The sequence below is a fragment of the Mixophyes fleayi genome, chromosome 3 (genome assembly GCF_038048845.1).
Source record: "Mixophyes fleayi isolate aMixFle1 chromosome 3, aMixFle1.hap1, whole genome shotgun sequence".
NCBI classification, from domain to species: domain Eukaryota; kingdom Metazoa; phylum Chordata; class Amphibia; order Anura; family Limnodynastidae; genus Mixophyes; species Mixophyes fleayi.
The window spans coordinates 137,644,044-137,665,342 of NC_134404.1; the positions used below are offsets into that span (position 1 = coordinate 137,644,044).

Genomic DNA, 21,299 nt, shown 5'->3' on the forward strand with positions numbered 1-21,299 from the left:
TTTCTGGTTTTCTCTAAGCAGTAAAACACAATACATTAATAATAATTGAACTTTGGGATGAGAAAGTATGCAGCTGGAAACTTTATTATTAGGTACAGAATCCCTTGAGGTCAAAAAACTCCCAAACATGGTATTTAGAATGGACCTTATGGACAACTTCTTGAATTTCCTGATGTAAATATATTTGTTGAGATTTTTATATCTAAACGGGTACAGTAATCTCAAGATCTTTAAGTAAAAACCAGTTCCCCTTTAAACACCTGAAACATTTCAAATAAGTATTTGAGCTAGTAGCATCTCCATGCTTTCCTTCATTGCCAACTGTTCCTTCCCAATGTTTGATTTTTGAAAGAGGTCCCTTGGCGGATGGCTTAGAAACTCCAGCATATATCAGTCATTCATTACTGCCAGCATACACCAATCTGAATTTGTTGAGGCCTACTGTCCTAGAAACTTTGTAAGCCTGCCTCCAACTCTTGTGTCCCCTGAAGAGATGACCTCACTGGCATCATAGAAAGAAGGATCTAAAGGACACCTGAATTTTTTTGCTGATGAAAAAGCAGCCTCTAGGTCCCTTTTTGGTAACACTTCCTATAGCCTCTCCCAGGTCTATATAATCTTGGCTCCCTAAAGTCTCTGTGTGGACTTGCTCTATTCAGATGCTCCTAGTACGATATCCTATTAGACTTGTCTTAGGGGAAACAGATTCTAGCTATTATTTATTTAGTGCAGTCTACAAAATGATAGCTAGAATCCGATTGGTTGCTATAGACAAAATCTCCACTTTTCAAACCCACTGGAAAACTCTCAGCTTGATACATTTACCCCGTGGAGTTTTATCCTTAGCTTCATCAGGTTTAAGACAAACAAATATAAAATCTATTTGTAAGAAACCCCTTACTAATAAATAAACCAACCACACTTTCTACCTGGAGCTTACCCTGACTTCCTGGTCTGGGAATGTTTTTTCCTCCATTCTTACAATGTGATTTATATACTAAACTCTTTGAAAGCAGCAAAAACTTGTGGCAAATCTAATATATAAAAGAGAAAATTTGTCCTTCTGTCCTTCTGTCTGTCTTTCAATACAAATCCACATTTTTCAAGCAGAGATCATGAAATTTTGCATACGAGTGTATTAAAACATGACGGAGGCAACTAAAGAAATTTAAAATTGAAATTCATTACGGGGTGGGGGTGGCGAGGGGGGTAACACCTAAAAATCATCGAAAACGACCATAACTCTGGAATGTCTGGAACAATTTACACCAAACCTGGTACACATATGACTTACAGTCTGACAACAAATATTGTGGGGGCAAGACACCCCTAGCACTCCTAAGGGTGGGGGTGGCGAGGGGGGTAACACTTAAAAATCATCGAAAACGACCATAACTCTGGAATGTCTGGAACAATTTACACCAAACCTGGTACACATATGACTTACAATCTGACAATAAATATTGTGGGTGCAAGACACCCCTAGCACTCCTAAGGGTGGGGGTAGCGAGGGGAGTAACACCTAAAAATCATCGAAAACGACCATAACTCTAGAATGTCTGGAACAATGTCTTGGAAGAAGTTCCAAAAAAAAGGGGAAATATATTTTTTCTGGATGCACCTGGAAGAACAGGTAAGACGTTTCTCATCAAGTTGTTACTTGCTAAAATTCGAGTTCATTCCAAAATAGCTATTGCTGTCGCCTCTTCTGGAATTGCTGCAACTTTGCTCCCTGGTGGAAGAACAGCACATTCAGCTTTCAAGTTACCGCTTAATCTGGCCCGAAGTGAAACTCCCGTCTGCAATATCACTAAACGAACAAAAAAAGCTCAGATTCTGCAGGAATGTTAGGTCATTGTATGGGATCAATGCACCATGTCACACAAAAATGCTTTACAGGCCCTCAATCAAACACTTCAATTTTTAAGAGCCAATAATTTACTAATGGGTGGAGTCACTGTTGCATTGGCTAGAGATTTTCGACAAACATTGCAGATGTATTGTATAAGCGTCTACAATTTCCAGTTCGTTTAGCTTTTGCCATGTCTATCAATAAGGCCCAAGGACAATCTTTACATGTAGCTGGAGTCAACTTGGAATCACCTTGCTTTTCTCATGGACAATTTTACGTTGTGTGCTCAAGAGTTGGATCACCAAAAAATTTGTATGTATTTGCCCCAAATGAAGAAACGAGAAATATAGTTTATCAAGCTATTTTGAAGTAATTGTTTATCGGTTCGTTCCATCATATACAGTTCAAATACAGTTTGACATTTTCACTTTTCACCTTCTACTGGTCCAATTTTAACATGATATTTACATGTATGTTTAATATTTAGATTGATTTTTGTAAATAAACATTCTTTAAATCCCGGGCAACGCCGGGTATTCTGCTAGTTCTATATAACTCCTGAAGTGACAGCTCCTAATGCTACTGCTTTGCTCCGCTGCCCTTCCAGGGCTTAAAATGCCTAGAATTCGCAGTGCCACATCGCTCATGCATATGACATCACATGTTGCTCAAACAATGCATGTGCTGGGCTCCCATCATTATAATGGCCAGCAGAGAATGCAATCTGCTGGAGGCATTTCTCTGGAAGGAGGCCAGTCCTGCCACCTCTTCCCAGTTTAGAATTTTGTAGCCTTTATGTACGTTCCAGGCATGTCTTATTTTCCTGTCCTGACTCTGGAGGAAGGGTGGATTAATCCTCTGGTGTGTGCTGCCATGGAGGAGGAAGAGAAAAGATCTAATAGGAGAAGTATTGCTTTCATCTATTCTGTTTCCTATAAGTAATATATACTATAAAGACCTTAGGTTGACTCATGAATTCTTTCTGGCCAAAGGAATGTTAGTCAATCTTTTAGGAACTGTGAAGATTTTAACTGGGAAATAAAAAAAAGGGTGCTTGATCTCCTGTGATAATGTAGAAGGAAATTGTATGGCGATAATAATGATACAAATGCCTTTGATCTCATTAATAAATAATCTCATTAATTATTGGGTTATGATGCAATTTGTGACCTTTGTGCTATGTTAGTCACTTTGAATAACATGGTACCCGTGACATCTCAGATGTACTTTTATTTAGCCTTTTTAAACATTCACCTTGTACCACATCAACCCTAGACAGAAAGTCTCAGTTGTGACGCTAATATGTGTCAACGAAGAATCTGTGAGAGCTACTCACGTGACTCCTTATTTTGACCAGGTTCTATATCTCCCAAGAACTAAACATCTATTATTTCTATGTTAATCGCTAAATAAATACCAGTCATTAACTTCACCATACTGTAATAGAAATATAAACAAACCATTCATGCATACTCTCAGTTATCTAAACATACAAAGCAAGGTACAAAATGTTGTACTTTACAGAGATAAATTTGAAATTATATACATGTTACATAAAATCATTACATACACTATATATAATACACTACAGTTTAACATACATGATGTTATAATATATTACTAAGCCACTTTCAGAAAAGAGTTTCCAGTTCAAATCTAATAATGCCTTTTACTAATATGTTGGTAAAATAACTTTGTGTTTTATTAATCCTCTCCTTTATGTATTTAACTTCCTTGGTTTCTTTCCTGTGTATGTGCGTACATAGAGAGATAGAGAGAGTGCTCTGTATTGCAGTGTTGGGATAATTATACGTTATCCATTGTAGGGATTTCAAGGGCAGTTACAGGGTTAATTAAAGGTTTTAACAGTATATTGCAGGGTTAACAGTATATATATTATATAGCAGGGTAGTGAAGACAATATTGCCTAAATGATGGAAGTTATTCTGTCTAATGTAAATTCAAATATTAGGATAGATAATGACAACATTAGCATATTTTTATAATTATCCGAATAGGCTATATTCATAACAATTCCTTCTCAAGCCTTTGTGATTTTGAATGATCTGCTATAGAGTCTTCTAAGTTTCTTATGTCACCATACTCAAAATGTTCCACATGATTCGAATGAATGAAGAAATACTGTTTCGACTAACATGATCAAGGTTTTCATCATGAAGTTTGTAATAAACGTAGTATTAAGGTTGACAATTTTTGCTGCTAGACTACACAATTAGCCATGTTACAAACTATTCACTACTTCTATATTATGTCAGTTTCCTCTAGGATGAACCAAGTGGAGGTTAGATAAGGGAAACAGTTTATGGACATAGCAGTAACTCAACAAGGTGGCCATCGATTAGAAACAAATTAATGTTCGGAAACTGTTAAGGCTAGTGTGACATTGGTGTTTATGAAAGGTTCAGAAGCTTCTAATCCATCTAAGAACATCCATTGGGAAATAATGTTTCCCTGTAATACTATTGCAGTTTTGTGGGACAAATAAACAGTGTTTCTCACTTAATATATTGTGTCACTATATGGGCTCATCCAAAGCCACATGTTTTGACTGGAAAATGACTTGTGACACCATGTTATAAACAGCTTAGCCCGTTTGTTTTGTTTTTTCTTTTGTTAATGAATATAGATTTAAAGATTTTTGCATTAAAGTGTATACACTTAATTATATATATATTTTGGGTTTAAAAGAGTACATGAATGAGTTGTGGTCCAAAATGAATGGTTAGAAGTCATTTGAATTGATTCTTGGGAACATACATCAAAAATTAAACTGCTGGTTCAGATGGAGGGCTAAATAGTTGCCAACACAAATTCTTTACTTATAATTGCCTTCTCTTATAAATCAGATCTTAATAAAAGGCAGGAATGCCATAAATCTATAGCAAACTATCAGCATCTTTACATTCTGGAAAAAGTAGCAGCAACAAAAAAGTCATTAGATGTCATTTTTTCTAACAAAGTACTGTAACCCATATAAACCACTCAGCGTTACACTTTAGTTAGTTTCATATGTACTAGGGTCCAGTTGTTTGTTATTGGTTACTGCATATTTGAACTTTGTTACCAAATTACCCCATTTATGCAATTTTAAAATCATCAATTTGCTCACTTTCCTGGTTGTGGCAGCAATTACATCATGCATATTTGTATTTAAGCCTGATAAAGAGGGACAATTCTTTGTATAAGGCACCTACAGATGGGGCATTTTTGATTGGGTAAAGCCTGATAACAGAGAAAGCAGCAGCATACATGTCCACACGGCAGTAATACGCATTCTCGTTGTTTCGAAATACAGATTACACACAGTCTTTCAGAAGGTACTGTGTCTTCATCAGCCACCTGATCCTCCATTTGCAGCTCATTCCAGCATTCCTCTCTTCTGTGTTTCTCTTTATGCCTGCGATAGGCCCGATACAGTGCGACACAGAGCACAACAGCCCCCAAAGTGCCACAAATTAATGCTGCACCTCTCCAAAAATAAGCTACACACTCTTCTTGGTACAATATGTCATCATAGCCAGCAAGGGATAACAAATATTTAGAACCATCCAGGGGAGGCTGTAAAGCAATAACCCCTTCACTGTTCAGCTTCAGTTGTCCGACACCAGTTAGTACTCTTCCCACAGGAAGAATCCCCTCTATTTCCAATAAGCCTGTGGGCTTTTCCCCACTCAAGTAATGTCCAATCAGCTCACCTAGGTTAAGAGATGCGGCGTGAAAACGCTCATGAACAGTTTCCAACGTGAGACCAGTTGCATGTAATGGATCACAAACAAGCACAGAATCCTCATTGACCTCCAGAGGACGCAGTTGGAAGGGAACAGACTTCACACTTTCATGAATTATTCGCACATATTCACTCCTGAAGAAAAGGAAGACACCTCAATCTTGAGATAAGTCACTAGCCTCAACCAATTCCCCTTCACATTCTGATTTCAATAAAATAAAAGACCATGAGGGCAATTTACTAACATTGCTCACAAATCTGCACTTAAACCATAGCAAACAATCAGACAATTAATTTCATAACTTGCACTAGAAAGATAAAAGCTATTTGGTCACTGTGATTTTAGTACAGATTTGCACCTTTGAGCAACGTTACCCAACATTATACAGAGGGTTATTTGCTAGTAAAGGTGCAAAACTACTAAGTTTACAGCTCTTTACACTGTTATTCATAATTAACCCTAATAAGGTCTCACTCCATTAATCACACTGAAGCTTTGAAAGAATTTTCATACTGAAGGGTTCCAAAAGTTAAACAGGTGACTTTTTAAAGAAATAAAAGAACTGCAATCAATGATATCTCCAGAATACCTAATTTCAATCAGTGTAATCCAGTGGTTCCCAAACTGTGCGCCTAGGCTCCCTGGGGTCCCTCGGCGATCTCACAGGGGTGCCTCGGCCAGGGCCAGTGGGTAAGCAAGGTGGGGGACTTCTTGGTAAATATTTTGGCTTAGGGGTGCCTTGAAAATTTTTTGGAGACCCTAAGGGTGCCATGAACTGAAAAAGTTTGGAATCCACTGGTGTAATCCCTTTACTTTCCAACTATGAACATCTGTCACTACAGATGTCTGTCATGTAGACTATTATTTATCAACCTTAGCTTATTTAAATCTCCTTACATGAACAATTTAGTTGCAATTAACAAAGACACATCAATAACCCATATATCAGAGGAAAGTGTACACTTTTACTAGTGTGAAAAATAAAGCAATAGTGGGAATCTGCCCATTAACAAACAAAAAAATATGCGTGTGTGCTCTCTGATTCAGGTCTAATTTCCCACTACCGAATTTGACCTCAACATGTTTATCTCACCAGCTTCTCGTCAGGCTGTTCCAAAACAGACGATGCTCTATCATCTGATGCTTCTGAATTACAGCTTGGAGATGTGGATGGATCAGGCTGAACAAAGGTGTACCTACAGCTTTCACTCTCCCTGTGAAACAAATAGAATATGCTTAGTTTTAATTACTAACCTTTATTTATAGGGCATAACACAATTCTGAAACACTAGACACTGGAGGTATAACACAAACGTAACACATAACACAAACAGTTGCACTGTGAAGGTATACAATACCCTTATACACGCATGTTAAATCACTAAGTTTCTGAAGATGAACAAGACAACTACAACTGAACAGAAATAATGTCCTATATATAATTTTTTCCAAAGGAAGAGGAAATATGCCCTTAAGCCTCCTCAGAACATCGCAGATGCACACTTTTACCGTTACTACGGTAAAAATATCTGCGCACCTCTAGGGGGCGTGAGGAAAAATGAGCAAATATTATAGTAAAAATACCCGTTGCAAAGTGTCTCTGGAATGGTCACGAGACACTTCCAGGCTCATTAAATCTGCCCCTCAGAGTGCATTGTGTGGTTGAAAGTGGACTCCTGTTTACATTTGCATTTTTACTTTTTAACCTCTTCTACTAAATTTTTTGGGCTATAAGAGGCAAGAAAAGGTGTGTCTCCATTGTGTGGAACTCCCACTTAACTACATATAATAAAAACTGGTGGAAATACCTGCCCTGCACCTCATCATTGACACAATTTAGATGTCCCAAATAAAATATACTCCTGGGATCCTTGCTAGATCTGTCCAACAATATCATGGTTTCTATTCAATGCAAAAATGAAAAGCATATTAAAGTAGTTCTATCGTTTTAAAATAAGCATTGCCCAATCAACTGTATGTGTGTCCAAAGCACAAAGTGATTTATTTTAGCAGATGTAAATAGTCAACAATTCAATACATTATTATATCATGATAAAGTACAGTACAGCACAGCCAATACCAAAAGATAATACATACCAAATGCAATCGCTTGCGCACCCACGGGACCCGATGGACAATATTCTGTTTAGAATATTGTGTCAGAGTTGACTGAGGCCCCAGTGAGATGCAGCTAATATATATACAGTCAGTGTTTCATTGTGAACAATAGAGATGACGTAGATTGTTTCTATAGGTCCAGACGTTGGGTGGGTCCAGGCCAGACAGGTAATAGGTTGATTCAATCTAAGGAATCCAAAGGTGGGGGTCTTCGCTCCAGGGGGTCTGCTCCTTTTCATAGCCAGTATCATACAAAGGTTTACTCTCTAATATCAATAACTAAAGTATGCAATGTGCGATCTCTTCGCCGACTGCACCGGACAGCTGCTGATGATTAGGGCTTCAATATGATATCAGGCATGACACCTTTCCTATTACCTAAACCTTTAATAACACTACAATGTACATATAATCACTAATATATATATATATATATATATATCTAGACTAATAATAAAGCGAATACTATCTGCTCCTGAATTACAGTGTAACAGAACCAATATGAATTGTATAAATAACTAAATGTTATAATGCGAGAGTGTGCGTGCGTATTTTACCGTGCGATCGCATCACGCCACGTGTTACGTGGCGTACGCTTCGCAATACGCACGGCAAACCAATATTAAACCAATATACTTTCATTCATCCAATGATACGACTTCAACAGTCCACCCTTTGATAGTATAATAAACTATCACCTTAAAGATGTTATATGCAGGATCTCAGTACCACGTTTCATTGTTATGTAATACAAATCCCCCTTGGTGTATGACCACGCTGTTTGTAGATCTAAACAAGTTATCATAAGAGAGAGTCTTAATCCTCTAAACGATTTCTTCTTTTACTATAAACCGTACACTTCTAGAGCTTGGAGATAACCTTTTGTATGCCCTTCAAGGGTGAAATAAAACACTTAATACATTATTTGGAAAGGTACAAGGTACAATAGAACATGTATCAACTATACAGAATTCTCTACTACAGTTCTTCAAGTTTAACAGGTTCTTCTGTCCAACGCATGTCTTTAAGCTCAGAATACATTTAAACACTTCATGTTCATCAATAGCATCATCCTATGTCTATCAATAATGTCATATGCAATTCTCCTTCAGCTTGCGTTAATATACACGTCTAATAATGTCACCAGTTCTTTTCATCAACACTTGTGGGCGGGCTATTGTCTGTTCGTTCTTCCCAGTCTCTCAATACTCAGATTTAACAGTGATCGGTTTGCAAAGCATTGGGAGACTTCAGACTAAGGGACCTAGGTGTCCTACTTCTTCCCCTAGTGACCTCCCACCCATAGTTCGGGTACCTCAAGAATATTTAGTGGAAAGAGAACTAATCCTACTTGATATAATCACTGAGGCACGTGTGAGCACGCCCAGCACTTTGTTTGGTCTAAAACCTTACCCTCCCAAGAATGATAATCATTCTCAAGGATGCCTGCTCAAGTCCGAATATTACTGTACTGGCATCGCTGGGTGTATCTCTTTTCTAACCATGGGGTCGCCGTACTTACGGATGTAATGCTACTCAGACAATAGCCCCTCGCACTTTCTCCAAGCTCCAAGGTTTCTAAATTTTCCTTTACCCCTGAATTGAATAGAGTAATTGGCTGGACTGATTATGCTACTAACTTCTTCCTCCCCAATACCTCCTTATCATTACCTGAACCAGTCTCTGTCACCTGCTAATAATCAAAAGAATTAACCACACTGAGAAGAAACTGAAATGAGAGAACACAAAACAGGAAAAACTACAACTTCATGCTGGACAACAGTCTTAGCCTTTGGCTCAGGTGCTACTAACTGCATTCGAGGCCTTCCAGTACAGACTCATGAGTGCCCTTGGACCCTTCTCTGAGTGTTGGCCCCTCTGCAGTGGGTGGTATGGGCACCAGTGTGTCTCTGCTACCCTTGAAGCCGTGAGGCTGGTAGCCTACACCTGGTACCTGTCTGGCAAATAACCCAAGCTTAAGAGATTTCTGCTCCACAACTTACTTTCCCGATCCAACATCCTGACATTTGGTGTGACCTTTCAGGAAATAGTGTTTTGGACGTTCTCGGTTGCTGTCTCACTTTTTACCTTCTCTCTAGGTCTAACCTAGCCTCCCAGTTACAATCTCATCTCACGAGGGGTCAAGAACATTTCAAAAACTGACAGGTTAGGAGTCTGCCCAGGGGTGATCTCTTGGTAGCGGGAAAGGACTAGTGGCACTTCAATCAAGTTCCAACTCTTATTCTATTCAATTCATTCTACCGAGTACCACTACTTTATGTTCACACTGGTTTATGGCTAATTGAAAGTATGTGATTTGTTACCACTACTCATACATTATACATCTATTATCACTAACATGAATACCCCTATCATCTATTGTAACTCTAGGACTATCACATTGAATAACAAAAGCTTTGAGTATGATACAGTAATACATTACACACATTTCAATACACCTCTACCCAGACATTTTTCATTGGTACACCTGTGTATACTTGAGGATCCTGCATGGTGGTAATTGGATGATGTGTATTTGTTTTACCTGGAGGAAAACCCATCAGCAGGAGGGATATGGGATGGCTCTATTAGTCTACCTTGTCCATCTCTCCAGAGTCCACCAAACTCCTCACCACATCTCTTCACCTTCCAGACAGTTTATCCCTCAGGTAACACAAATCTTCCTATATTAACCAATATGTGTATGCGTGCATGTGTGTGTGTGTGTTCACTTTTTTTTTAAAACTAAAACAATACAACGAAAAACAAAACAAAACATAGATTTGTTAGCTGTCACATAAAACCCTGCTGTCTATTTGACAGCTATGTTCTCCCTGGTGTGACAGCCATGTATGGTTGTGCGTGTAAGTGTGGACCTTACTAGCAGCTACTTCAGTTGGTAACTGTGTCACTGTATAAAGTCCTCTATGTAGTGTCCTAATCATGTGCTGGTATTGCTATAAAACGATTTCTCAGTCACCTCAACATCGCCCTCTAGACTAGAAAAATGCTAAAGACCAATGTATATCAATCGATTTTCCCTCTGACAACTCACATGTCATTCTCAGTACCTCATATTCAGCTACTTGACTAAGTGGGAAAGGCAAAGGGGTCTCTTTCTATAACACTTTCTTCAAATATAACAGTATTCAGTACATGCCTGTCTAACAGTGAAAAAATATAAAACATGAAAATTCTACATTTTCTAGGGTTTCACATTATGTCGTATCTTGTGGTAAAAATCCTACTCCAATGTTCTATACAGAGATGCATATCTGTATGCCTCACCTCTAGCATTCTTCTGTCCTCCTGTCCTGCCCACCCTTTGTGCATCCATATAAAGGCACATTTTTGTCCAGGAGGCACGAACCAAAACAAAAAAAAAAAAAAACAGATATGCAATCTATAAAACATGAATCGTATTTCCACAACAGAACCTTTCTGCTTAAAAATCAGCAGTTTCTATACACATGAAAACAAAACCCCTGACTATTTCTGTAACTCATGTCAATCTAGTGTGTGTATCTCTGAATTTGTCTTATGTAAAAACATAAAAATATGTTTTAGCCCCATTGTTGAGACTGTGTCTGATTTTATCTCTACCAGAGGAGAGAGAGAGAGAGAGAAGGAGAGAGAGAGGGAGAGAGAGAGGGAGAGAGAGAGGGAGAGAGAGAGGGAGAGAGAGAGGGAGAGAGAGAGGGAGAGAGAGAGGGAGAGAGAGACTAGCGTTTGTGTAAAGAATGGGAAATAGGAAAGCAATGAATGATGGGAATACAAAGGTTTGAATACAAACATACATGTAGAAAGGGAGATTTTTTTCAACAAAATGACAGCTGGATTGGACTCTGACTATATGGGGAAATGGCTGTATTCATTCCACTGCTCCCCTTAGCTATTTGCTAACTATGACCCCTCCCCATACTTGACTAGGGGGTCTTAACAGTGCAATCCAGTGTCGTCCGTCATTTGTTTATTAAGAACTCGGTATCTCATTGACTACATACCTTTTCAACGGACTTTTCTAACTTATGATAGAGAAATGAAAAATTTACTCTTAGTGACTCATGTTTTCTCTGAAATACATAAAACGATATTTTGGAGCAAAGTATGTACATACTTCATTGTTGGATAATGATTCTCAGCCAAACAAATTATCATGAGACACTGCAGCCTAAAACAAAAGAGTGTTCCAATTGTCAATTGTTAATTTGTCTTTCAAGAGTGATTCTTCTATTTCTCTATCTCCCCTTTTGATCACTAAGTCTATACTCATTTTGTGTCCCCTTTACCTATGAGAAGAAAAACAAGATAGTTCTCTTAAAACAGCAAACAAAACAAACATTTCTATTCTTTGCCATTGGCTAGCGATTTAGGGAAACAAACGTGTGACAACATAAAATGAACAAACAAAATCAACAAAGGTTACCTTTTAAAAATCAGTTTCCTGCACACTACTACTTACCACAGTTTAAACCCTAGAGTCGGCTATATTTCACCCCCCAGAATATTAGTTGTTACAGAGTGTGCAATCTATTGTAGGGGAACCTCTGAGAGAAGTGTACGTCTCCGTTGTGGATGTCTATGTGATTTCCAACCCAGGTATCCATTCGTCTCTCTACACAGTTCCTACTCATGTGTCCCTTCTTACAGCAGTAGAAACACGTCCCTGTCATCTCTGCACACTGTTTTGCTAGGTGTCCTATTTTATTGCCTTGAAAACACTTCAACTCATGTTGTTTCTCTTCCTTTTTACAATCTCTCCTAATGTGTCCTTCTTCTCTGCAATTGTAACATCTCACTATTCTGGGTTTCCTGTTATGTGGGTTGTATGCTGGTGGTCGTGTGTGCAGTCCCTCTAGTGCTGGGATACTTACCATCATTACCCTATCACTTAGTGTCTCTTTCTGTTTATTTATACTTTTATCATGTTCTATAGCTGACTCCCTGAGAGCACTTACAGTGGTTCCTTTCCAGTATGGTAATGAAGTTTGCACCCTTCTTTTCAAGTTTTCCCTGAGGCCATCCATTAGAACTTTAACAGCAACCTCTCTGTAATATGGATTATCTTTTATGTCTGATACCCCAGTATATTTGCCCATTGCTATCAGAGCTCTGCAAAAATAGTCTGTTGCATTTTCACTATCTTTTTGCTGGATACTAAAAATTTTACTCCAGTCCACTATCACTGGGAAATATATGGCCAACCGTGTGATTATTTGTTTAATATTGTCCTGATTATCATCCTCGGTTAAGGATTCATCCTCCTCAAACATACAATCCTTAATGAACTTTTGTATATCAGTATTGAGAGGAAGACAGGTCTTCAATAATACTCGCCAACCGTTATTAGTTGGCTCATACACATTACCATAATATCTAATAAACTGCTGACATTTGGTCAAATCTTTCCTAGGATCAGGGAAATCAGACAAAATTGAAAATGTTTCAGGCCTAGTGCATGGATCATGCTTTGCTACATGTTTTAAGGGAACATCACTATTCCTGTCTGCTTTCCCATTGGGAACTGCTGTTGTGCAGACAGGATGTAAGTCTACCAAATCACTAAAACTAGTTGCTGAAATTGCTGCTGCAGTACAATGGATGTCTCCCCCTGTGTTAACCGTTTCATTATTCTCACCACTTTTAGCAGCTGCCCCTGCTGGTGGGACCGTTCCTCTTCTTTGTCCTGAAACATTACTTTTAACGTTACTTAAAACAACATACAAGTTACTAGTTACCATTTTTACATTTTTGGTATTGGCTGTACTTCCCGCCCCGACCGAATTTATCGGGGGCGTGTTTGCGCTCAGTTCGCCACGCTTTGCCACGCACACTTCCGGAATGCTTGTTTCCGGTACGCTTACTTCCGCTGAACACGCGTTTTTCGCTACACTCACTTCCGCTGTGCGTTCGCTGCTCTGCCACGTGTTACCTTCCATTTGCCACGATTTTAAACAATGATTATGTGCATTTCTCACTTTCGTTGACTTAATCAACCGTACTTTATCTTTTACGGTATTTAGTACCTCTGCATTAAAACTCCCTGTTGTTGGGAAAGGCCTATCACAATCTTTGGTCATTTCAACCCACGTGTCACAATACACAGTTGCGTATGCACCATATTTTTCACACATGAGAAATCTCGCTGACTCAATAGGACCTTCCTTAGGCAGTAAATTGGCAATCTCTAGCGTATGCTTAGCACCCATGCTGACAATTTCAACTCTGTTGCTATAATTACCGCTAGAGATCTCTAATGCTCGGTGAACGTATTTCCTTTAGACGCGTTCACTCGCTTTTCTCGCCCCTGGCGAGGATCCCTAATACAGAAATATCACTGTGGGCCCCAAGGGCTATCAGCTCCCCGATACCCTGGCTCAACCACAAAATCTGCTGAGTTTATTATAACTGGGAGAACAAAGTCGATACAATCAACCAGCCGTTCCAACATAATTCCTCCTAGCTGCTTCACCAATTCGCACTAACGGTGCGATTAGATCGCACTGCCTACCAATACTAATTATTAGCAAACCTTGCGATCTATTGGTAGCGCTTTTGCGAAAACCCGGTTTTCGCATTCGGTATACCTGCCCTGTATACCGTCCTTAAGTTGGGCAATCCGCCTCGTCAGACAGCAACTGAGTACAATGAATAATAACAGTGTATCTACGTTACAAAATCGCACACTATACAGCTTTTCTGCGCAGTAAATTGAAAGTTCCCAACAACCGTAATAATGTCTCAGAGGCTTTCACAAGTAATTATACTATGCATATAATAACTATCAAAACGATTGTTCAACCACGTGGCGTACGCACAGCAGGAAGTACACATACGCACAGCAATGCAATACACTTTAAAACGTAAAACGACAATAAAAAGAAACATTTTTCTTTCTTGTCCCTAGATTCTAATTAGCGTTCCTTCAGTCTATGCAACAACGGACATTCGGTTTCGCAACACACAGTGAACCACAGGTCTTGAACACATTACATTCTTTCCTGCTTTATGCAACGCGTCCGTCAATCCACCCTTTGTTGAGGAACCGAATATCGTAAGCGTTGCATACCTGCCAGTAACGTAACGCCTAACTCACAAGCCCCCAAATTATTAAAGTAGTTCTATCGTTTTAAAATAAGCATTGCCCAATCAATTGTATGTGTGTCCAAAGCACAAAGTGATTTATTTTAGCAGATGTAAATAGTCAACAATTCAATACATTATTATATCATGATAAAGTACAGTACAGCACAGCCAATACCAAAAGATAATACATACCAAATGCAATCGCTTGCGCACGCTGCGCACCCACGGGACCCGATGGACAATATTCTGTTTAGAATATTGTGTCAGAGTTGACTGAGGCCCCAGTGAGATGCAGCTAATATATATACAGTCAATGTTTCATTGTGAACAATAGAGATGACGTAGATTGTTTCTATAGGTCCAGACGTTGGGTGGGTCCAGGCCAGACAGGTAATAGGTTGATTCAATCTAAGGAATCCAAAGGTGGGGGTCTTCTCTCCAGGGGGTCTGCTCCTTTTCATAGCCAGTATCATACAAAGGTTTACTCTCTAATATCAATAACTAAAGTATGCAATGTGCGATCTCTTCGCCGACTGCACCGGACAGCTGCTGATGATTAGGGCTTCAATATGATATCAGGCATGACACCTTTCCTATTACCTAAACCTTTAATAACACTACAATGTACATATAATCACTATATATATATATATATATATATATATATATATATATATATATAGACTAATAATAAAGCGAATACTATCTGCTCCTGAATTACAGTGTAACAGAACCAATATGAATTGTATAAATAACTAAATGTTGTAATGCGAAAGTGTGCGTGCGTATTTTACCGTGCGATCGCATCACGCCACGTGTTACGTGGCGTACGCTTCGCAATACGCACGGCAAACCAATATTAAACCAATATACTTTCGTTCATCCAATGATACGACTTCAACAAGCACCACCTTTCATTTTACAATCTCTACAAATGTGCATACTGGGCCTGATTCATTAAGGAACTTAAATGTCGATACATGCTGTATGTTGCGTTAAATTTTTCTGTGCATGCCCAAAAACAGCAGTGCCCGATTCAGGCTTTGGGCATCCTAAAGTACGTGTTTTTCAGTCGTATCACTTGCACCAGCTACAGGTCTAGTCTAAGTGCTGAGTGATAGTGATGATGGTCGCGTATTTTATGTACAGTAGATATGTACGTATGCCCAAAGTACCTGTGTTTTTTTTAAAAACTCACAATCCGTTTATTTTGCGTGCCTTAACTAACAGGCCCACTGTGTTTAAGTAGCTGCAGGAAGAGATCACCACAGAAAAAGTAACAAATGAGGATACAAATTATGTTAATGGTCCAATGAGGGGTAAGCCATTCCTAAAAGTGGACACTGTCTTTAAAGTGGTATCTTACATTATATATTGTCATATTATATATCACTATGGAGGGAAAGGTGATACAGAGATGGTAAAATGTGTTTCCCCCTGAGACTCCATGGCAGCCCTAACAAACGTCTCCTGCCTTTGTTGTCTTTTTCCTGTCTCTTCAAAGCTGATTAAAGCAGTGGTGAATGTAGTGAGTGGACTTACGTATGTTCCTGGAGGGTCTCAGTGTCACGCTCTACAGGTAAACCCACTGGTTCCCTTCCATTCTTTACTACCATTAGGTAGCAAATGTGTGGAAAGCTGGTGCTCTGTCTAAGACTGAGGAGATTCAATTGACAGGAATGTGTTATTACAGAGGTGAAGGGGAGTAATGTGTTGCTTCAGAAGTGAGAGAGGCCAACAGTTACAGGAGAAGAGCATGGCTTGCTCTCATTGGGATGTGACCACATACCTACTGATGATGCACACAATTCTGTCCCCATGGGGACTTTTGACAATATTGAAAGGTATAGCATGACTTTTGCCTTCCCTTAGTAAATTACACCAATTTTATATGTTTAAGCAAGTTATGTTTTAGTGCAGCCCCTTCAAATTAATACAATCTTCCTATGTGACTATCGGACAAAAAAAGGTTGAGCATCCCTGTTATAGAACGATTCTCAAACCCTTCTGTGGCTGCACCACTTATAAATAACTTTTTTGTGGCTGGATCACGTAGAAATAACTTATTGTAGATATTTATTTTAATTAGGAGTGCAATGCACCTCTGCAACGTCTGTTGAACCTGAAAGACAGGAGGAGGTAATTATTCTTGCTAGTAGACTCCCTATGCAAGTGATCACAGATGAATGTCAATTTTGCAAGTTAAATTGCGTTCAAAGCAAGATTAGAGAACTGTTTTATCCTTATGGTAAACATTCAATACAAAACCTCAGACGCAATGGTGCAATGTATAAAGGTGTTAAACCCTTCCAGGCTGAGTTATGCGCAGGCTGCATGAAGCACCTGGATTGGTCAGATGAGCAGGAGGCTGGATTACCTCCTGCCAGGGTATCTGTGTAATTCTGTATAAAATGCGCAGTTTGACCATGTATCAGTATCATACCATCTCTAACTGTCCTTTATAGGACTTCCTGAGCTAATAAACATCACAGTTTAAGGAACCTGCTTTGATTACTACTCACTGGCTGTAATTCCTGTGACCTACAGATTAGACCCATTCTAATCCGTTATCTGGCTGTTCTGAGCTTGGGACCCAGCATTCCAGTACCAAAGCTCTGCCCGTTACCCTGCAGCTCTGGCTAGTGTAATAGGCCTGGGGGAACCATCTACAGCAATCCTGATCTGAAGGCAAGAGGTCCGGGTTACCAACCCAGATGTTACAGGAAGGGGGTACACTAACAGCGGCAGTTACCCAGAAGGACTCGGTTCTAGGTTCTACTAAGGAGCCTAGTGATGGCAGCAGCAAAAGCCCCTCCTACTGCGGCTAGAGAGCGCATCTGGGAGAAAGAAAGGGGACAGTGGCAAGACAACCCCAGCCGGTCCCTATTAACACAACAGACAGGGTGGCAAAGCAGGTCCATCCTGTCACACTTCCTAAGCACTCTTAAAAGTAGTTCTTCAGTAGTGAGAAAGAGGTTCTGCAGCCACCCAATAAGCCCCATAAATGTATGCTCTTTACCCCTTTAGGCTTATTAAAAAATCTCATCACAGCCAAAAAATCTTGTTTTAGCTTCTGAACTCAATAGAGGGCACGAGTCCTATCAACCTAAATTGATCTAAAAATGCCTGATTAACCCACCTCCTCCCATTAGAAGATGCAACCATTCCACATACCACATGCTACCATCTTGAAGCACAGACCTTACCCCAAAAATAGGTGCATTCATACCAAAATAAACAAAAAAATAACATTCTAAGTGACATTTACTATCCCCACACCTCATCGACAGCACAAGTTTTCTGATTCCCTCGTAGGTGCAGGGTAGTAATAAAGAGTGTCTTAACAATCCAATAAAGGCTGTGAGGAGTTCCAGAAAACAAACATTGGTCATACTTGCCAACTGGTCTTGTTGTCCCAGGTCTTGAAAATTGACCATGAAAATGTCCCTATTTTTCAGTATTACCTAACTACACAAAAATACTGCTATTCTGCATGTTATATACAATCCTATCTATTCATAGTCTCTATGCTTTAGCTGTTCTTAAGGAGCAGAACACTTCATCCCAATAGCAAAACCTAGTGGAGGACCGGAGATGCTGCTCCAGTCTCCCCTCTCTTCTCGCAGAGAGATCTGGACTTTGGCATTGTTCATAAAAGGCTCCTGGTCTTCTCTTCTAAGAGCCTCAGGAGGGTGACATGACACTACCAGCCCATAGCAGCTCAGACTGAATTGTCCATAACCTGTGTAAATGTACTGGCTCAGCCATTGTGCCACTGGAAAGTATTTTAGCATGTTGGATCTATGACTGTTGGTAAGGTCTGAGGGCAAGTTTGTACTCTCTACAATGTAAATTGTAGTGATTTTGATGTAGTTTGTTTTGTGGTCCGCACTCACCCTCAAGTACCGCATAGCACAGCGTCTGAGAGGACTCCATCAATGTCCTCAGCTCAGCTCCCACCTGTAGCTTAGGAGCAGCCTGAAGGACAAATAGACAAGTGACAGAAGAAACCGGGCAGTGAGTTGACCGCAGACACAATTATCTATACAGCACACTACAGGTAAGTATAGACTTATAATACCACATCACCTCAATGCGCCTCACGACCGCCCGCTGCCGCCGGTACAGGTAATAGAAGATACTGGTCAGAGCTACACTGGAGCCCAAACAGACAGTATCCAGGGCTGACAGCTCCATGTTGCCTCGGAAATTAGCAAATATATTCTGTGCTGTCACTCCAACAACTCCTGTCACGACAGAAACTTTAACAGTGACAGTCACGTAAAACTACATTACCCGGCATTCGCCGATGCTGTGCACTACATTTCCCGGCATCCTCCTGTGTAGTACGCTATGGTTCCCGGCGTGTCCCTGTGCTTGTGTACTGTGTCTGCTGCACCTTAACTGTTCCTTAATGGTTATTTTAAAATAACCGGAATATTTTATTGTACAAAAGTATCCTTTACAATGTATACAGGAAATGTAAGCTAATGCCCAGAGTATGAAACAATGTAATAGTCTATTTCGGAAATATTTTTGCTTTTCTAGATTAGTGATACCCAACCGAACACGCATGAACTACACATTTTGACAAGGCTGAAATTAGCTTCGTATTTGTTAAGGTTATTATTCTTTCCTGTTCTTATTCGTGTTTCAGCTTCTTATTAAGGGAAAAAAAAATTAATGAATAAATTAAGTAGGACCACCAGTTTCACAGTGCAGATCCACAGTGGGGTCATTAATATAAAAGGTGTTGGCAGCAGGTAAAAAAAAAAGAATCAGGTAACAAAAGGCCTCATTTTGAGTAGAATACAATTTGCAGTCTGAATGTAAACGTATAAATTGGACTGCAAAATCACGTTCTTATCTGTGTATTTTCCGTTGCACGTTTCTTATGATATGTGCACCTCAATATTCAGTGTTAGAATGTATCCAGATCAAGAAATATGTTATATATTAGATTTGTCAGTCATCAATCTGATCATGATGACTGGCGATTAAACAAAACAATGTGGAGTCTTTCTGGTAAAGTAGTTTGTATATACTTTATGGGCCTGATTCATTAAGGAAAGTAAAGCAAAAAAATTAGTAACTTTGTCCCTGACAAAACCATGTTGCATTGGAGGGGGAGGTAAATTTAAAATGTGATGGCAGATTTATAGTTGTGGTAGGGCAGTAGCTTAGAAGATTTTCCCTGTATACATTGTAAAGGATACTTTTGTACAATAAAATATTCAGGTTATTTCAAAATAACTCTTAAGGATCAACTTTAATTTTCAATGTAAAAATAATCTTATCAAGTATTTATTTGTGTGCTACATGAAAAAAACAGCCAGTATTTATCTTATGTGCAAAATAATAAACTAATTTGCACACCTTGCATTGTAAATGGTTTTGTTCAGGAGAAACTTACTCTTTTTTTTTCCTTTCTTTAATGAATCAGGTCCTATTTAATGGCAGTGATGATTGCGGGAAATAGGTATATTTCTGAAATGTGAATACTATTAATTTATTGCTGGGGCTGTTTGGAGGGAGGGAAATAGATTTATTTATTAAGTGTGAATACTATTATTTTAATGTTGGGGCTGAAGGAAGGCCTAATTATTAATCGTGGGTGCTATTAATTTAATGCCGGGGCTAACTGTAATTTTCCAAATGTACCCATTTATTTTTCTAAACAGGGCCCCCAACATTCCAGGATCCAGATAAGCCGCAACTACAAAAACCTGCAGCCACAGGTGGTGAAAGTGACAAGAACAGGTAGGAGAGAGCAGGAGAGTCTGTGAAATGTTGTGATTCTAGTGGGCCAATCCCAGGTTTTGGTGACTGTTCAATGGTGTATACAACAATGCAGGTTTTTCTCTGTAGGAGAGTAGCCTAGCGCTTCTCACCTGGTAGCCACGCCCATTTTTGCATAGCCATGCCCCACAAATGTATGAACACACCCACTAGCAATGAAGCAGCGGCGCAATTTTTTTTAAACTTTCTTAACTATAAGGGCGGCCCCATGAAGTTGTTGCATCGGGGCCCTGAATTTCTCTTGGCAGCCCTGATGGTGCCTGCTTGGAGAGTGGCAGACACCAAATTGTTAGGACCCAGAAAACAATGGGCTATGAAAATGTACGCCGTGGCTCCCAGGGATGCCACAGTGCTGTCACAGGGGTGCCATGGCCAGGAAGAAAAGAAAATTTTTTTTACCAATCTGGCGGCACCTGGGACCCGGCATCCTCCTCCCTCCTCGAAGATAGAAGAAAGAAGGCCAAGTATGGTAAGTAAAGAAAGGGTAAATGGTGATAGAAAACAGCAATGGAGGGGCAAAAGAATGAAGGAGGGGGCAGAATGAGGATGAAGAGGGACAAAGAGAGGATGAAGACGGGCAGAGTAAAGATGAAGAGGAGCAGAGTGAGCGTGAAGAGGGCCAGAGAGAGGATGAAGAGGGCCAGATTGTGGATGAAGGGGGTACAGAGTATGTGGATGTGGGATGACACATAGGG

The 21,299-nt window shown here is 39.6% G+C and overlaps 1 pseudogene; it reads right to left on the bottom strand.

Moving 5' to 3' along the window:
• Positions 1-5,283: 5,283 nt before the first annotated feature.
• Positions 5,284-19,089, bottom strand: LOC142142786 (mitochondrial ubiquitin ligase activator of nfkb 1-A-like; annotated as a pseudogene).
• Positions 19,090-21,299: the final 2,210 nt, after the last annotated feature.